At 37.3% G+C, this 8864-nt stretch overlaps 1 long non-coding RNA gene across 1 annotated transcript; it reads right to left on the bottom strand.

Annotated features, from left to right (window-relative positions):
- On the bottom strand, positions 1-2826 carry LOC123522169. The gene is made up of 2 exons (XR_006680455.1): positions 2439-2826; positions 1-96 (listed from the first exon to the last, which is right to left on the bottom strand). It is a non-coding gene; the product is annotated as an uncharacterized LOC123522169 (long non-coding RNA).
- Between the last annotated feature and the right edge of the window lie 6038 nt (positions 2827-8864).

Genomic DNA, 8864 nt, shown 5'->3' with positions numbered 1-8864 from the left:
GTGTGTTGGCTCTACGAGAAGGTCTTGGTTTCCTTTCGACATCTGCAGGTTTGGCGTCTCTCAGAGATTTCCATGTGTGTTGGCATCAGTCTTCCCCTGGGTCCAAGCACAGGCACCCTGAGTCCGAAGAACATGTTCTACTCTTGTTTCTTTTTTCTGCAGTAGTAGGTCTCTCTGATCTTGGCTATAGAGATTGACTCAAGATACCACCCAATGCTGTAGATTGTATCTTGCCTTATTAACATAACTACCACTACAATAATTATATTAGAAAACAAAATAGAGGGTGATTACTAAGAATGATATTCTAGCTAAGTTGACAAAAATTTAGAGGGGGCACAATTTAATCCATAGCAGTATGTCAATCTTAACTTTTCTCCCACAGTACCACACTTACCTGAGCAAGTATGAGAGCATACCAAAAAGAAACTTGGTTCATTTTTATCCAAAGCTCTGTTAGAGACTACTTCATAACTTGAATAAATGTACAAGGTAGATGTCCATCATTAGATTGAGTGGATCAGATAGAAACACCTAAGCATTCCAGAACCTCTGCTAACCGGATGAAACATTTCTAATCTCATCTTTGTCTTCACTGTGACAAGTTCCTCTCTTCTTTATCCCCCAGAGTGCCCAGATGTCAGATATGGCCAGCAGGGAACTCCATGTCCAGGCTCAAGACCAACTACAGCACTCTTTTATGGGCAGGGCTCTAGAAGAGAGAGCTCAACAGCATAGAGAGGCTCTGATGGCACAGATCAGCACTAACATTGAGCAGTTAATAAGTGTGTGCTCAATCTGGTTTGTTTACCTAAAAGGAATAGCCTATGTATGACTTGTGACATCTAAAATCTTCAGAAAGAAAACACCATTTAATGGTCTGCTAGCCCATCTTCTGTACTCGGAAATATGTACAACTGTATTATACCTCACACAATGTTTTCAAATGTTGCACATTCCATAACGGTCTTCATTGCTTTCTCCTCAACTCTTCTAAAATGTACATGTATCAACTGAGACAAACTTATTTCAAAGATTCTACTTTGTTCTCTCAAAAACTTAGCCCATACTAGAAGTGGATGAGAGAGAATGGCTATTAATATAACCATTCACTTTGGAGAACGATAACAATAATGGTTATATGACACAGAGACTATATTCAACAGCACTGAATTATACACGTAGACGTTGGTGAATTGGTGAATGGTTGTTGTATATATTTTTTGCCAAAATGGGAAAAAAAAGTACATGAATAACAGTGAGTACTGGGGAAAAGAAAATGTTCTAAAATGTATTATGGTAAAGATTTTTTAACTCTTCTTCATACGGTCGAATGATTGGATTGTAAGATATATGGACAAAGTGCCAATAAAACTTTTAATAGATGTATAAAACCATTTACTTGTAGAGCATTATATAATCTTTAAAGAAATACTTTCACAAAGATCAGTTCACCAGCTCCTTACACCCATGGTTCCATTTAATTCTGAGATCCTATCTATGAAGCTAAGTGTATTACTCCAGGTAGACTAGAGAAACAAATCCAGGGAGATTAATATGGTATAAGAAAGAGCTTAATATCAAAGAGTAATTGTATATTAAAATACCCCAGCCCAGTCCAGTTCCAGTCCATAAGTCCGATATTAGCCCATATGTCTGAACCAGTCTATAAATTCTTCCTCAGACTCACGCAGCCATGCAATTATGCTGAGTGCAGGAAGATCACAGGCCAGTGGGTGGAAAGTCTTGTGGATCCAGTGGCGGTGGAAGCATCTCAGTGCTGACATGGGTCTCCACATGGCTCCTCCAGCTCCAGGGCTCAGGCTCCATCAACTTGGCTCCATGTGGCTTGTCAACAGGAATGTCTCTCAGGGAGACAAGCAGAAGGTGTATATAGCCTGCAGTGAGCTATTTTTCTCCTTTGTGCCTCCAAATGAGATCATCATGCTGCGACTTGATTGACAGGCTACACTCCACCCCTTTGCAAACTGGCAGCAGATTATGTACCTTCCCCACTAAGCTAAAAGCTGTGGGATTTAATTTAGTGTATATTGGAGCAGAAAGTGCTAGTGTTCTCTTAATCACCATTATTCGTGGATTTCTTTTATTTTTGAATGGATAAAACCCCAACATCCACTGCCATCAAGTTAATTCCAACTCATAGTGAACCCTATAAAGGTTTCTGAGACTAAATATTTACAGGAACAGATCAACTTTCATCCTCACAAAAGTGGTTAGTTGCTTTGAATCACCAACTTTGTAGTTAACAGTCCAATGCTTATCTGACAGCACTGCCAGCACCTTTTATATATAGGATGGAGTTTTGCTATCTGTATGTGTATTTTCATTCTTTTCTTTTAAACATGGAAGTTGTGGAGAACAACCTAGAGAGCGAAGTTGCTAACAGCCATACCTAACATTTGTGAATAGTTACTTACCATCTACAGCTAGCAATGATAACAGGTTCAGAGTTGAAACGTTTCCCTGGTGGTATAAAAGAGTTCCGATTCTGTAATCTCCGCCTTTCTACTTGCTTGGGAAAAGACTTCCATTCACTTACTTTTTTCTGTTTATCACAGGAGCACCAAGTCTGAAGGAAGCAGAAGGGAAAGAACCTGAGCTCTTCATCAGTAGGTCCAGGCCTGTGGCAGCCAAGGCCAAGCAGGCCCATCTCACCACCTTAAAGCACTTACAAGCACCTTGGTGGAAGAAGCTTGGGGAAGAACCAGGGGATGAGATTGATGTCCCAAAGGATGAGCTTAGTGTAGAATTAGAAACTTTGTTCATTGAAGGAACTAATCCCCCTTAGGGTTACCCAGAGAACTGGTACAAATCCGATATTTTATAAGCTTTTATTGGTTGTATCTTTGTCATGCTAGTAAACTAGGGTTGCTGGGACTCACTGTTTTCCAAAGTCTTCAAACAATTTGAAGGCAGTAGGGAAAGAATTGTCTTCTACCTCTATCTCACATGTCTTTGTCATTTCTCCACAACCCCTTTCCCTGACCACACCCAAACCTGTATCCGTTTTGTGGCACTTAGCATGCATTCTATTTATATAAAATATGAAGAAATCTATTGTTTATGTTGTTTTTCAGCTAAAAGATTTTTGTAAATAAATAATTTTAGCCATTCTGAAAGCCCTGTCAGCTATACTTACCAACTTTTCACATTTGTTATTTAGAATGTCTATTTCTTCTATTAATATGGGCACTATGATCTTGGCCTGTATGAAGGCAAAGAAAAGTAATGATCAACTGCCAACATGGGCAGCAGCATGAACCCTCAACCAACAGAAGAAAAGAAATCACAAAGATTAGCGCAAAAATAAATGAATTGGAAAACAACATCGATGGACAAAAATCAGCAAGACAAAAAGTTGGTTCTTTGAAAGGATTGACAAAATTGACCAACCACTGGCAAATTTAGAAAAGGAAAAGAAAATATGCAAACATCTATAATTATATATAAAAAGGGCAACATCACAACAGATCCAAATGAAATAAAAAGAATAACACACTACTACAAAGCACTATAGCCCAATAAGTTTGACAACCTAAAATGAACTGTTTGGCCGGGTTGACTAGAGCAACATATCTAATGACCCTCATATATATGTGTAAGAGAGAGCTTTATATTAAGAAGTAATTATATATCAAGCAAACATCCCAGCCCAGTCCAGATTAAGTCCATAAGTCCCTCTTCAGACTCCCACACCCACATGCAATGATGTAAAATGCAGGAACACCGCAGTCGGTGGGTGAAAAGTCTTGTGGATCCAATGGTGGTGGAAGCATCACAGGGCTGCCACAGGTCTAATGTGACTCTCAACAGGAACGCCAAGGCAGATAGAGTGGACGAGGTTCCCAGGACTCTCCTTATGAGAAGGCCACACCCACAAGTAGGCATCATTATGCTGTGACCTGATTAAAAGGTGTAAGGTCCACCCCTTCATTCTTCAAGTTAACACCACATGATGGACAAATATCTAGATACACAACATTTATCTAAATTAACTCAGACCAATATAGAAAACCTCAACTGACCCACAACAAAATAAAAAATATAGAGATCGTCAAGAAACTTCCAAAACATGGAAAGGAACAGCAGACTCCCAAACTCATTCTGTGACGCTAACACACCGTAATACCAAAGCCAGGGAAATATCCACAAGAATAGAAAACTACAGACCAATATCCCTCATGAACATAGACATACAATTTTTCAACAAAATTCTGACTAATAGAATCCAACAATAGATAAAAAAGATTTAATAATATTTGAGAGATTCATACCATGTACACAAGGATAGGTCAACATTATGAAAACAATTGGTATAATCATAAAAACGGGACAAAGAAAAAGAACCACGTGATCCTATCAGAAAATGCAGTAAAAGCATATGACAATATCCAACACCCATTTTAAAAGTTATATTGTCATATAGGTCACCTATTGTACTACAATTCAGTCGTTCAATTATATTAAGTTGTACAGTCATCATCACAAGCACTTTTTTAATGTTTTATTTTTTGGTACTCATTACTAGCTGCTCATTCCCCCAACATTTCCTGCCATGCCCATAAGAAACCATTAGTCCAATTACTGTCTCTAGGTTTACATATCCTGGATTTCCTATACAGAAATAAAACAGATAAACATCTCAATAAAAACATAAAATATTAAAAACTAGAACAAATTTGAAATGGGTCAAAAGGGAGATCAAATGATCAGTTAAACTTTAACCTAATTGCATCCATAATATTCTACTTCCCAATGTACTCTGCATGATAGCAAAGCTATTCATATCCCTGGTCTATGGTCAGAGGGGACTCACCACAGGCTTAATCCACATGTATTTCCCTTTCACTTTTTTTAATCTGAAGCAACTTAAAAATGGGTCAACAAAAATCAAATCATAAGATAGTACATTTTAATTACATTTGCCATAATAACTTTACAATGCTCTCTGTCTAATAAGGCTGTTGGGGTGGGGGAAGAGGGCAGAGCTGATACCAACTGCTCAATAGAAAGTAAATGTCTAGAAAATAATGATAGCAACATGTGTACAAAAATGCTTGGTACAATTGATTGTTCTAAGAGCTGTAAGAGCCTCCAATAAAATGATCTTCTAATTTTAAAAAAAGGCCATTCACATCCCTTAACTATGATCCGAGGGGATTCACCAAGGCTTAATCCATGTCCAACACCCATTTCTGATTAAAACACTAAACAAAATAGAAATAGAGGGAGATTCCTTAACACAATAAAGACCATATACAAAAAACCCTAGGGTCATGGTCATTCTCAGGAAAAGCTGAAAGCATTTGCCCTGAAAACAGGAACCAGACAGAGATGCACTTATCATCACTCTTCTTCAACATCCTATTGGAAGTCTTAGCCACAACCATTAAACAACAAAAAGAAATCAAGAAAATAGTGAAATTCTTACTATTTGGAAATGATAGGATTTTATATAGAGAAAAACCAAAAGACTGCATAAAAATGTTTGAAGCACTTGAGAAATTCAGCAACATAGGATACAAGATTAGCAAGCAGAAATCAATTGAATTCCATATACCAGTGATAAGAACTCTGAAAATGAAAATAAATATATATATGCCATTTACAATAACCACACACATGATTAAATATTCAGCAATAAACCTAAGCAAAGAAATTAAAGACTACAAAGAGAATTACTCAATGGGATGTACACAAATGGAAGGATACCTCATGTTTGTGGATAGGAATACAATATGGTGAAAATGTCAATACTATCCAAAGCAACCTATAAACGTAATGCCATTCCAGTCCAAATCACAATTTTATTCTTGAAAGAAATGAAAAAACTAATTACTGACTTCATTTGGAGAGGAAAGAGACATAGAATAAACAAAGAGCTCTTCAAGAAGAGGAACAAAGTAGTAAGCCTTCACTGCCCAACCTCAACACCTGTTACATAGCCACAGCAGTCAAAACGTTTGGTTCTTGTACGTTTATAGATACTTAGCTAGATGAGGATTGAGAAGCTAATTTTTTTTAATTGAGCCAGTAGCAGGAAAAAAAAGGGGAGAGACAGATGAGACCAACTGACAAATATTTCATTGTTTTCTACAAAACTGGTTGAGCTACCAAAAAAAATTAATTCTAGAATTCGATGTAAACAAAGTTTCTTCAAATAATTTTTTTCATATGCTAGGAAATTATATTTTTCCCTCACTCCCCCTTTTTAAACTATTGTGAATTTGGTGAAGGTTTACAGAGTACACCATTAGTCTTAACACCAAACAACTCATACATTTGCTTCAACCCATCCATTGCAATCCCCTTAATGGTCTATCACCTATTCTGAGTTTTTATTGTTTTGTTTTTTGCCTTATCTCCCAGAAATCTCAAGCTATATGAAATGCTTAATTTCTGTTATGATGCTAGTAGCATATGATAATTTGGTTCCAGCCTCTACTCTTCATTCTATCTTTATTCTCTGTGTTTTAATACCAGAAACCACCTCAATTTGTGTTTGAAACACTATAAAATTTAAGTTAAAAATCAATTACCAAATGATAGACTCCCTATCATGAGACTCCTTGGAGAGTTTTCTTGTGTATAGTGAGTATAAATATACTAGTATTTTTGGATGAGAGGACCAAATAGTGTACTATTATATACTCTGTTTAAATGAATAGTAAAATTCTAGTCGGAATGATCATGTAATTTTCATTTAAATTATAAAAGGTGAAAAGCAGATAAGAATTCTGATTTTCCTTAGAATATAGAAAATAGACAAAAATGATCTGGACCGAGCAACAAACAATGCCAGAAACATTACAAAAAGTCTTTCTTGGACTCATCCAGTAGTTGAAGCCTCATGACAGCCAAATATAGTGAGGTGGGATCCATTTCTGTGAAACAAACTACAGTATTTCCTCTTTAATAGCATTCAAGAAAGGGACCTTGGGAGTGCAGTAGTTAAAGCACTTGGCTGTAACACAAAGGTCAGCAATTCAAACCCATCAGCCACTCCTCAGGACGCTGGGAAACTCCTAGATGCTGGGGAAGATTGATGACAAAGACCTTGCTCCAGAGCTAACAGAGAAAGTCTTCCCTGGAGCCAGCACATTGAATTTGGAGTTCTAGCCTCTTAAACTGTGAAAATAAATTTCTGTTTGTTAAAACCATCAGTGATATTTCTATTATAACAACACTAGAGGACTAAACAGGAGACAGGTGAGAATCCAGGAAGACCAAGTTCATTGAAAAAAGTATAATTGAAGAGCTGTAGAAAGAATCCCTGAGATCTATAAAAAGTCCCCTTAAATTTTCAGAAAGCTCATCTAAGTGAAGAAACTACTAAGAATAAGGAAAGAATGGTTAGAAAAGATTATAGAGGGTGGCCCCCTTTCCTGGTCCCACTACATGTCTCAACGTGTCTCTCCACACTTTCTGGAGATGGTCCATTTTTGTCTGAAAATCAAAAACTTTGACTCATAAAAGCTTTCCTCACTATCAAGAAATGATTGGGTTGAAATTGTGGTTTCTCAGAATGAAAAGAATTCTTAGCAAAGTGTTTCTCTTCTGAGATTTTTTTGTAACAACTATATGAAACTTGGTTTTATTTCTCTGAACTTGATCCATCCTATAAACCACGTATCTAGTTTCTTATTTTAAACATAGCACTTCCCCCAGTTGCAAAGTACCCTCAGTACACTAGGGTGACTCTTAAAAAGACAAATGGAATTGGAGCGGAGCTTTGACATTGTAGCTCCTTAATTTGTTTTGTTCGTTTGGATACAGGATATCATTCTGGTTTCTTGGTGTCCCTTCACTCACTCATGAACCAACTCAGTGAGCCTATAGGACAGTGTAAAACTGAGTTTCTGTGACTATAACTCTTTACAGGAATAAAAAGGCCTGCCTTTTTCCCAAGGAGGCTGGCGGTTTTGAACTTCTGACCTTCAGGTTTGAAGCCCAATGTATAACCCTTATGCCGTTAAGGGTTCCTTAATGTCCTTTGCTTGCTGCCATCAGGTCAATACTGACTCATAGTGATGACCTGTAGGACTTAACTGTTTACAGGAGTAGAAAGACCAGTCTTTCTGCTGCAGAGCTGCTGGTAGTTTTGAACTGCTGACCATGTGGTTTTCAGCCCAACATGTAACCACTACACCACCAGGGATCCTTTGATGATGTCCCTTAGAACCTTAAAAAAAACCTCACTGCCTTTGAATCTATGCTGACTCGGTGACCCTATAGGATAGGATAGAACTGACTGGGTTTCCAAGACTGAAACTCTTTACAGAAGTAGAAAGCCCCTTCATTGGCTCACAGATTGGCTGGTGGTTTCAAACTTCTGACCTTCCAGTTAGCAGCCCAGTGTGTAAGCAATATGCCACTAGGGCATAATACCCATTAAAAGAGGCATGTAATTGTAGCTGCTTTACTCAGGTACCTTTCTGTTATACTTTACTGCAAGGAATACTCAACGTAGATAGTTTAAAAGAATCTCAATGTAGCCTAATAATTCCTATTCTTGGTTAGGCTATGCTAAACAGCAGCTCCCATTTTTATAGAGAGTTCAAGTTTGTTGAAAACTTAGGACTCTTATTTTTATGTGCTGTTACATTGGTACCTACTCAAAGCAGCCCTAATGCACCATAAAACAAAATAGTGCCAAGTTCTGCACTACCCTCACAAATTTTTTTTTTAGTCCATATGTACGATACCAATTTATTTTTTTTTCATTACTTTGCTCATGCCATTTTTTTATTCTTTTTTTTCCCTCTTTTTTAACATTTTATTAGGGGCTCATACAACTGTTATCCCAATCCATACACACATCAATTGTGTAAAGTGCATTTGTA

The sequence above is a fragment of the Echinops telfairi genome, unplaced genomic scaffold, assembly GCF_000313985.2.
Source record: "Echinops telfairi isolate 266 unplaced genomic scaffold, ASM31398v2 ScPeMD7_3509;HRSCAF=4178, whole genome shotgun sequence".
NCBI classification, from domain to species: Eukaryota; Metazoa; Chordata; class Mammalia; order Afrosoricida; family Tenrecidae; genus Echinops; species Echinops telfairi.
This window is presented reverse-complemented; position numbering and strand designations above follow the sequence as displayed.